This window comes from Mobula birostris, chromosome 18 (genome assembly GCF_030028105.1).
Source record: "Mobula birostris isolate sMobBir1 chromosome 18, sMobBir1.hap1, whole genome shotgun sequence".
Classification (NCBI taxonomy): Eukaryota; Metazoa; Chordata; class Chondrichthyes; order Myliobatiformes; family Myliobatidae; genus Mobula; species Mobula birostris.
Window position 1 is genome coordinate 36,214,094 of NC_092387.1, and position 11,342 is coordinate 36,225,435.

Here is an 11,342-nt window from a genome sequence, read left to right on the forward strand (position 1 = left end):
CCTTTGAAGGGAAGTTATTGACTGTCTTTAAATTTCTGTCTCCTTAAACTGTGGATAGCTTGAAGTAAGAGGGAATGTGGAATGTAGTTCTTCAGAAAGAAAGAGAAAGCTGGGTCAAAGCACTTCACAACCAATTAAGTGCTTAGAAACATTGACATTACTGTAATAAACAAAAACTAAATGAAAGAAACTATTTGCTGAAATTAATTTGAAGAATCTTAAACTAGCTCTTAAAATGTCTGAGCCAGCAGTATTTTGCCACTGTATTGCACTTGATCCAATGTGGATCCAATGTAACTGTGATAAAGGATACACAATAAACTTGCCTTAAAAGAAACCTTTTAAGTTCAGTGGCAAAAAAATTGTTATTAATGGGCACTAATAGCATGATTGATTTATGTTGCTTTTTGCAGCAATTTTTTTTGAAGTCTAAAAATTTGTTATCCACATTGATCTTGCAGCACAAGGATACTCAATTAACAACATATATTTACTGATATTCATTACAATGTTACCTTCCCTGTTAAAATGTTGCACAAATTAACTCTAGGCTTGACATTATAAATAATGAAAGCTACTTAAAAGGCTACCTGCACTTAAAGCAATAGTCCATTTTGTCTGCAGTAAATAGTGAAAATCTACTGTGAAGTGAATTGGTGCTGTAATACTGAGAAGTGGTCAAACCAGCAATAGAGTGTCCACCAGCATTTTCTGTTAATCCATTGGGTGCCTTAATTGCAAGATGTTGAGGAATGAGAGATTTTCTATGCCCACAGTGCAGAAGACATACACCAAAACACAATAGAAAAATGATCACCTTTGATGAAAAAGTGAATGCTGGCACTATTTTGCTCTGAGGTTATATTGGTAGCTCTGGCCATTCATTGGTGTCTCTGGAAATATCAGCAATAAGCACTTCTGTGAGCTTTAAAACTTCCCTGAACGCACATAGCAGACATAACGTTCCTCCTTTCTTCTCTCCTACTCCCACCTTCACTCCTACTCCCTCAACCAATGTTTTTTTCCGTTTTGTGTAGTTTTTCAGAATCAGAATCAGAATTCAAAATTAGGTTTAATCTCACTGACATGTGTCATGAAATTTGTTAACTTAGCAGCAGCAATACAATGCAATACATGATAATATAGAATAAATAAACAAATAAATAAATTGCAGAATATATATATATATTTGTTAAATTAAAAATAGTGCAAAAACAAAAACAAAACTCAAAATATAAATTTGCTGATGACACAACAATTGTAGGCCGTACCTTGGGTAATGATGAGTTTGAGTACAGAGAGGAAATTAAGAACCTGTTGGCATGGTGCGAAGACAATAACCTATTCCTCAATGTCAGCAAGATGAAGGAATTGGTTGTTGACTTCAGAAGGAGTAGCGGACCGCACGACCCAATTTACATTGGTGATGCGCAAGTGGAACAGGTCAAAAGCTTTGAGTTCCTCGGGGTCAATATCACAAGTGACCTGACTTGGTCCAGCCAAGCAGAGTTCACTGCCAAGAAGGCCCACAAGTGCCTTTACTTCCTGAGAAAGCTAAAGAAATTTGGCCTGTCCCCTAAAACCCTCACTGATTTTTATAGATGCACCGTAGAAAGCATTCTTATGGGGTGCATCACAACCTGGTATGGAAGTTGTCCTTTCCAAGACCGAAAGAAGCTGCAGAAGATCGTGAACACGACACAGCACAACACACAAACCAATCTTCCATCACTGGACTCACTTTACACCGCACGCTGTCGGAGCACTGCTGCCAGGATAATCAAGGACACGACCCACCCAGCCAACACACTTTTCGTCCCTCTTCCCTCCAGGAGAAGGCTCAGGAGCTTGAAGACTCGTACGGCCAGATTTGGGAACAGCTTCTTTCCAACTGTGACAAGACAGCTGAACAGATCCTGACCCGAATCTGGGCCGTACCCTCCAAATATCCGGACCGGCCTCTCGGTTTTTTTGCACTACCTTACTTTCCATTTTTCTATTTTCTATTTATGATTTGTAATTTAAATTTTTAATATTTACTATTTTAAAAATATTTTTAATATTTAATATTTGTAATCCAGGGAGCGGGAAGCGTAGAATCAAATATTGCTGTGATGATTGTACGTTCTAGTATCAATTGTTTGGCGACAATGAAGTATAAAGTGTAAAAGTGAGGTCGTGTTCATGGGTTCGATGTCCATTTAGGGATCAGGTGGCAGAGGGGAAGAAGCTGTTCCTAAATCACTGAGGCTCCTGTACCTCCTTCCTGATGGTAACAATGAGAAGAGGGCATAACCTGGGTGACATGGGTCCTTAACAATGGACACCACCTTTCTGAGGCATGGTTGGCCTTAAAGAGAAAGAATTTCTTCTGGGAAATGGACATAACCAGAAAATTGAAGAAGGATCAGAAGAGGAGATGTTTTGGATACTACAGAGGCTAGTACCAAAGATGGAGCTGGCTAATTTTACAACTTTCTGTGGCTTCTTTCGATCCTGTGCAGTAGCACCCCCTCCCCCATACCAGACAGTGATGCAGCCTGTCAGAACGCTCCCTACGGTACACCTGTAGAAGCTTTCAAGAGTTTTAGATGACAAACCAAATTTTCTCAAACTCCTAATGAAATGTAGCTGCTGTCTTGCCTTATTTATAGCTGCATTAATATTTTGGGACCAGGTTAGATCCTCAGAAATCTTGATACCCAGGACCTTGAAATTGCTCACTCTCTCCGCTTCTGATCCCTCTACGAGGATACAAAGCAGAGTTCAAGACAGCATCTGGATTTCCTGGCTATGTTTATTTCCTAGGAGAAATTCTTCCTCCTAAAGGCCAACCATGTCTGAAAATAAAAAATCAAAATACTGCAAATGCTGGCAACCAAACTCAGCGGCCAAACAGAATCTTAAGGAAGACAAGTAAAGTTAATATTTTAAGTCAAGCATCCTTCATCAAACCTTTGGTCGGGATCTTTAACTTGAAGTGTTAAGTCTGTTTCCTTTCCATAAATGCTGCCTGATCTGTTGAGTGTTTCCAGCATTTTCTGTCCTTATGCTTGAAAATAACTTACTTCAACAGGGGCTTTTAAAAATATTTCAAAGCAAACAAATACCGTAATATCCAAAGGTATACTTAAACCTTAGCCAATTATAGAAAATTACCAAAATCGTGAATTGTAATAGCAACAAGAAATAATTCAGCAACTAACACCTTAACTGTTTGTTACCCCTGTAAATATCAAACAAGTGGAGGAGGGAAATTCTTTATTCCATTTAATCTCATGTTCAACTTTGTGAGGACAGGACAAGATGAACCCAAATTCCAAATTCACAGCAGTGGTATCAAATTAGCATTGCACACTGTGACTCCTGCTGTTACCTCCACTAATCTTACCCACCAGGTCTGGATGCAGAAGGTTGATATTTCTAGTCATCTGCACCCTCAGGTCAGACAATGCTGTTGCAATGGTGACTAGGCAGCAAGCAGTTGATGATCTGTTGCTCTGGGGGGTAACCAACAACACACTTCACCATAAGAGAGATTGCCAGTACAGGTACCGGTTGAGGCTTACTGTGGACCAACACGAAGCCTCCCCACATAACAAGGAATTCCAAGGAATAGCACAAGCTCATTACCAAAATTCCTTATGGACAGTTTTTTTCAAAGGATCTTATATAGTAAAGACGACGAAATGAAATAAACATAATCATCTAGTTACTTATTCCTGAAACATACACCTTATTTGAAAGTCCTCAAAATATTAGAATTAGAAATGAATTCTAATGACACAATGCAGTCACTTAAGAAAATAACTGTCTTTTTTAATCTCACTCTTCACACTTCCTCTCAGAGGACAAACATTCCCTACTCTTTAACTAAGACACAAAAATACTGGAGCAGCTCAGCAAATCAGCCAGCATGTATGGTGGGGAATAAACAGATGATGTAGACCTTTCATCAGGATGCCTAGACTCCTAGCACTGATAAAGGCCTTGGCCAAAAATATCAGCTGTTTATTATCCTCCGTACATGCTGCCTGACTTGCTGAGCTCCTCCAGCATTTTGTGTGTGTTGCTCAAGATTCCTAACACCTGTAGAATCTCGTGTCTATAATCTGCTGCTCTACTCCTTTATGTCAAGAAGCTAATTACATTTCCGCCCCGTCTAATCTTATCAAGCATTGTACTTTAAGGCATCATCTTTATCTTGTTATCCCTTGGGCTAGGGTATACATACCAGTCTTTGACATGAAAAAAGCATAAGGGAGGTTGTGGCCTGAACCAAAACTGGCAGTTAGGTTTCTGCCAGTGAGAGACATTACAGTAAAACAGTATTTAGTATTGACTGCAAAGGTTGAACATGGCTTTAAAGTCACAATAGTAAAATCACCCACTATTTAGCTTGTAACAACTGTCAGCAGAGGTTTGCCAAAGTCTGTTCAGTTCTCTATACCTCTGAACCAACCAAATGGACTCACTTTCAAGGGCTCTAAAACTCACATTCTCAGTATCAATCAATCAATCATTCATTCATCTATCTACACAGATTGTCATCTTTTGCACTTTTTTTTTCAGTATTTGTGTAAAGTGGTAGGACCTATACTTCTGGTATCATAACCCAGTGTTATAAGGATTCAGTTCTAACAAAGACACTTTCAACCAAAGGGTTAACACAAGAACACAAGAAATAGGAGCAGGAGTAGGCCATCCGGCCCATCGAGCCTGCCCCGCCATTCAATAAGATCGTGGCTGATCTGTCCGTAAACTCAGCTCCATCTACCTGCCTTTTCTCCATAACCCTCAATTCCCCTACTATGTAAAAACCTATCTAACTGTATCTTAAATATATTTAGTGAAGAAGCCTCAACTGCTTCCCTGGGCAGAGAATTCCACAGATTCACCACTCTCTGGGAAAATCAGTTCCTCCTCATCTCCGTCCTAAATCTTCTCCCCTGAACCTTGAGGCAATGTCCCCTAGTTCTAGTCTCACCTACCAATGGAAACAACTTTCCTCCTTCTATTTTATCTATCTCTTTCAAAATTCTGTATGTTTCTATAAGATCCCCTCTCATCCCCTCTAATGTCCTCTTCAATTGACACCTGATCCCAGAATCAGAGTCAGAATCAGGTTTATTATCACCGGCATGTGTCATGGAATTTGTTAACTTAACATCAGCAGTTCAATGCAATACATAATACAGAAGAAGCAGAAAAAAATCAATCAATCAATTACAGTATACGTATATTGAGTAGATTTTAAAATTCCTGCAAAAACAGAAACAATAAAAATGAGGTAGTGTTCATGGGTTCAATGTCCATTTGGGAATCAGATGGCAGAGGAGAAGAAACTGCTCCTGAATCGCTGAGTGTGTGCCTTCAGGCTTCTGTACCTCCTACCTGATGGTGACAGTAAGAAAAGGGCATGCCCTGGGTGCTGGATGACCTTAATAATGGACGCTGCCTTTCTGAGACACCACTCCTTGAAGGTGTCCTTGGTACTTTGTAGGCTAGTACCCAAGATGAAGCCGACCAAATTTACAACCCTCTGCAGCTTCTTTCGGTCCTGTGCAGTAGCACCCCACCCCCCAATACCAGACAGTGATGCAGCCTGTCAGAATGCTCTCCATGGTACATCTATGTAAGTTTTTGAGTGTTTTTGTTGACATACCAAATCTCTACAAACTCCTAATGAAGTATATTCACTGTCTTGCCTTCTTTATAGCTGCATCAATATATTGGGACCAGAGATCTTGACCCCCAGGAACCTGTTCCTGAAGTCCACTATCAGCTCTTTCATCTTACTGACGTTGAGTGCAAGGTTGTTGCTGCGACATCACTTCAATAGTTGGCGTATCTCACTCCTGTACGCCCTCTCGTCTCCATCTGAGATTCTACCAACAATGGGTGTATCATCAGCAAATTTATAGATGGTATTTGAGCTACACCTAGCCACACAGTCATGGGTATAGAGAGAGTAGAGCAGTGGGCTAAGCACACACCCCCAAGGTGCACCAGTGTTGATTTGCTGATTATTTCCAGGTTTTCCTGTTTTTGATAGACAATAGACAATAGACAGTAGGTGCAGGAGTAGGCCATTTGGCCCTTCGAGCCAGCACCGCCATTCACTGTGATCATGGCTGATCATCCACAATCAGTACCCTTTTCCTGCCTTCTCCCCATATCCCTTGACTCCATTATCATTAAGAGCTCTATCTCACTCTTTCTTGAAAGCATCCAGAGAATTGGCCTCCACTGCCTTCTGAGGGATATAGAGATAGGCAGCTCTTATGTGTCTGGCTGAATCCCAGTGTCCAATACAACAGTTCACCTGGGTATGTAGACTTGAATTCAGATTTGGTTCAAGATAGTTGGACCTTTCCCAACATGGTCCCCGGTCCCTGTCCCATTTGATCACTGGGTCTCTGATCTTACGTCTCAAGATTAGAGTGGCCTGCAGGCCCAAAAGGCCTATCCAGTCTTTGAGCCTCCAGTCCATTTTCCATGGCCCAGCCACGTTTTGGTCATCTCTTCCTGCATGTCCCTTTTGGTTCCTAGGTCTCCTGTCCCAAGCCATTCTATCATATACACCATTTCATTGGGCAGATATGTAAGCTGAGTTAAAACAGCTCTCACAGTTCAGTGGTTTTCATGAGGCATTTCTCTATTAAAAATTCTATTTTGTTTTGAATTATCATTTCAATTCCAATGAGAGTTGAAGACAAAATTTTCAGTATATTTCTTGAAGATATCACTCCAACATAGACCTTAATGAGACAGCATCCAGAACACACACTGTTCTCAAGTTATAAACACATGACATGGAAGTCCTTACATACTAATATGTCCCATAATATTATAAAGTTCAAAACTCCTACTATGTACATACATTCATTCCTTTGAATGGGTGAACTAGTTTCCTCTTGCTATACTTTTAGTAAATATTCTTTTTTATCAGTCTTTTGTGGTTTGATGTCATTTACTGTGGATGTATAGTTACTATATTGAATGATTTTTGTGTACTATCTGACTTACAGACAAAATCAGCTTGCAGATACAGTATCTTTGAAAACAGAACCTGGTCATTACCTGCAGTAGCTTGTACTGTATTGTGTTCTGGCCAGGCTCCCTACTTTACAAAAGATACACTTGCAATTGTGGGATTGTAAGATTGATTCATTAGATTGATGCTTCAGATGGTACGTTATTCTTTTTGTGTCAACGGACATCAAGCAGACTGGCCTTAAACTGTACTGGAAATCTAAACAAACATAGAGAATGCTGCAAAAACAGCATGTCAGTCAAAATCTGTGGTAAATTCCACAAATGCTGCCTGGCCTGCTAAGTTTTTCTGGATTTTTCTGTTTTGTATATCTTTGGAAGAATGAGAGGTGATTTCATTTAAATGTATAGGGCTTGATAATATAGATGCAAGGGTGACTTTTCCACTGGCTTGAGTATCAAGAACCAGGATTCAGAGTCTTAAGTTAAGGTGCATCAATTCTGGACTGAGATGAGAATACTGGGAAAAGAAGTGGGAGAATGGGGTTACTCTGTGAGACCGCAATGACCAAAATGGCTTCTTTCTATGTTATATAAGAGATATGGAAATTCCTTCCCAACATTAGTGGATCTTTGCTGATCTTTGGGGTCCACAAACCCATGAACACTACCTCACTGTACCTCTTTTATACTATTTATGTTTTATTGTAACTTATAGTAATTTTTACATCTCGTACAGTACTGCTGCCACAAATCAACAAATGTCATGACATATGTCAGTGATAATAAACTTGATTCTGATTCAATACGAGAGGACTGTGGAGACTCAATCAAGAGACTTAGGCTAAGTTCAATTGAACTTCAGATATTTTGAGAATTAAGTATATTTTAAAGTGGTTCTAATGTAAAAGATCCAGCTGCATGGAACCAGGGGTTGCGTAGTCCTATTTCTACCTCTCACCTTCTTATGAAATGTTTTGAGAATCTTATGATGTGAAGTTGTAACAAACAAGAGAAAATCTGAAGATGCTGGAAATCCAAGCAACACACACAAAATGCTCGAGTCACTCAGCAGGCCAGGCAGCATCTATGGAAAAAAGTAAACAGTTGACATTTCAGCCGAGACCCTTCATCAGGACTGCAGAAAAAAGATGAGGAGGCAGAGTTAGAGGGTGGGGGGAGGGGAGGAGAGGAAGAAATACAAGGTAACAGGTGATAGGTGAAACTGGGAGGGGGAGGGGTGAGGAAGTCGATTGGTGAAAGAGATAAAGGGCTGGAGAAGGGGGAGTCTGATAGGAGAGGAGAGAAGGCCATGGGAGAAAGGGATGGGAGAGGAGCAGCAGAGGAGATAAGGTGAGAGAAGGAAATGGGAATGGTGGTTGGGGGGGGGTGCAATTACCAGAAGCTCGACATATTGATGTCCATGCCATCAGTTTAGAGGCTATCCAGACAGAATATAAGGTGTTGAGCCTCCAACCTGAGTGTGGCCTCATCGCAGCAGTAGAAGAGGCCATAGACAGACATATCAGAATGGGATTGGGAAATAGAAAGCAGGAGATCCAGCTTTTTCTGGCAGATGGAGTGTAGGTGCTCGGCAAAACAGTCTGGAGGCTGGTGGGGTGGTAGATGAGGACAAGAGGAACCCTGTTCCCGGTGGCATGGCGGGAGAATGGAGTGAGGGCAGATGTGCGCAAAATGTTAGAGATGTGGGGGAGGGCCGCCTTGATGGTGGAAGAAGGGAAGTGCCTTTCTTTAAAGGAGGACACCTCCTTAGTTCTGAAATGAAAACCTTATCCTGAGAGCAGATGCAGCAGAGATGGAGGAATTCAGAGAATGGGATGGCATTTTTACAATTAACAAGGTGTAAGAATAAATGAGCTTTATAAAAGATATCAGTAGATAAGCTGTCTCCAGAAATAGAGACAGAGATCGAGAAAGGGGAGGGAGGTGTCAGAGATGGACCAGATAAATTTGAGGACAGGGTGGAAGTTGGAGGCAAAGTTGAAGAAGTCGATGAGCTCTGTATGGGTGCAGGAAGCAGCATTGGTGCAGTTGTTGATGTAACGTAGGAAAAGTTGGGGAGTGATACTAGTGTAGGCTTGGAACGTGGCTGAAAAACAGGCACAGCTTGGATCCATGTGAGTGCCTATGATTACACCTTTTGTTTGAAGGAAGTGGGAGGAGCCGTAGGAGAAATTATTGAGAGTGCAGACCAGTTCTGCCAGATGGAGGAGAGTGGTGGTGGAGGGGAACAGGTAGGGTCTGGTGTCCAGAAAGAAACAGGAAGCTTTGAGGCCTTCCTGATGGGGGATGGAGGTGTACAGGGACTGGGTATCCATGGTGAAAATAAGGCGATCAAGGCCAGGGAACTTGAAATTATTGAAAAGATCAAGAACATGTGTAATGCCACAGAAGTAAGTAGGAAGAGACTGAACTGGGGGATAAAACTGAGTCGAGTATGCAGATATAAGTTTGGTGGGACAGGAATACGCAGAAACAATGGGTCTACCTGGACAAGCAGGTTTGAGGTTCTTGGGTAGAAGATAGAAATGAGAGGTGCAGGGTAAGGAACTATAAGGTTGGTGTCAGTGAATGGGAGATCCCCGGAGATAATAAGGTCAGTGATGGTGTGAGAGATAACAGCTTGTTGCTCTGTAGTGGGATCCTGTTCAAAGGGTAAATAAGAAGTGTCTGAGAGATGTTGCTGGGCCTCAGCAAAATAGTCCTCTGTCAGACTACTACAGCACTCCCCTTATCTGCAGGTTTGATGGTGAGGTTAGGATTAGTGTGGCGAGAGTAGAAAGCAGTATGTTCGGAAGAAGTGAGGTTGAAATTGGAGAGAGGAGTGGTGAAGTTGAGATGGTGGATGTCTTGTCAGCAGTTAGTAATGAAAAGATCCAAAGCAGGCAGAAGATCAGAGCGGGGTGCTAGAAAGAGGAGAATGGTTCATCGGTGCAGGCTGGAGAGTCCTTAACAAAGAAGTAGACACAGACTCAGAGGCAGCAGAAGAAGAGCTCAGCGCTGGGGTAGGCGCGAAACTAAGTGAGGTGTGAGTGCAGGGGGAACAAAGGTAAAGTCCTACTGAGGACAGAACACTCCGCCCCAGAGAGGGGATGGTGAAGACCCAGCATGGCTGAGAGCTGGGATCAGAGGGGGAAGGCAGTTGGCAGTGTCTGAGGAGAGGGGAAGGTTGGGTGTTCAGGAAAGGTGGGGTGAGGACCCAAGAGCTGGCGGTGGGGCCTGAGAGACACAGAGTTGGAGTGATGGTGGGGGAAGGGGAGACTGAGGATCCAGTGGCAGTGCGTGAAGACCCAGCCTGGAGGTGGAGTCAGGGTTGGAGGTTGCGCAATAGGCCCTTTGAAGATGTCCGGGGCCATTGGAACCTGCATTGATGGTGGTGGAATCCGGGTTCTGAATCTGCTCAGGAGTGTTCGAACTGTTGAGGTCGACCGCAGGGATTACAGTCTGGGGATGTTGGTGCCTACTGGTGTTGTAGTCTATAGACCAGTGATCTTTTGACCCTTGCTGGACGTAACAAAGGCAGAGAACTGACGACTGAAAGCGTGGATCCGATGCAAGATAAAGTATTGGACAGGTCCATTGCAGGCTGCAGAGACAGCATCCCAGAGTTGTGGAAGGGACTGGGATGGGGACTCCCAGGTACTGTTTCACAGTGGAAAATGTGGCGCGTAGAACAGAGAAGCAGTCAATTGAATGTGAGTACCTGGGGTCCTCAGAGGATCTGAATCCAGGAGCTTGAAAATGGATCTGGAAGCCATGTGGCACAAAATGGACATGTGGCTGTCGTAGCAGGTCTGGATGAGCAGTAAGTTGAAATATTGTTATGCGATCAGGTGCCCAATCTTGACCTGAAATGTCTCTGCCTCCACAGATGCTGCCTGACCCGCTGAGTACATCCAGCAATTTTTTAACTTATGAAAAATTAACTTTGCTTTTCCCTCTACAGAAGTTGCCTGAGTCATTGCATATTTCCAGAACTTTGTTTTTTCTTCCAAATTTCCTAGCTTCTACACCTTTATTTTAAAATTGTATTTTGCCTCAGGTATCTCTTCATTTACAGGACTACAATATGGGCCAGAAAATTCAACTACTGTCCAGGTCCCTCTGTGGGAATGTATGTACAGAGCAACTCAAATGCAATACAATAACGTATTAAAATTAATTAAATGTAACAAAATTAATTAAAATAAATGTCTATGACCTTTGCATTTGTAAACTTCCTGAGTAAATAACTATTCTGACAATGAGATCATAGCCTCAACACCACGGCGTCGAGCGCAGCAGCAACGTGCGTGTCACGTGGTGCATGCGCCGTAATGTGTGTT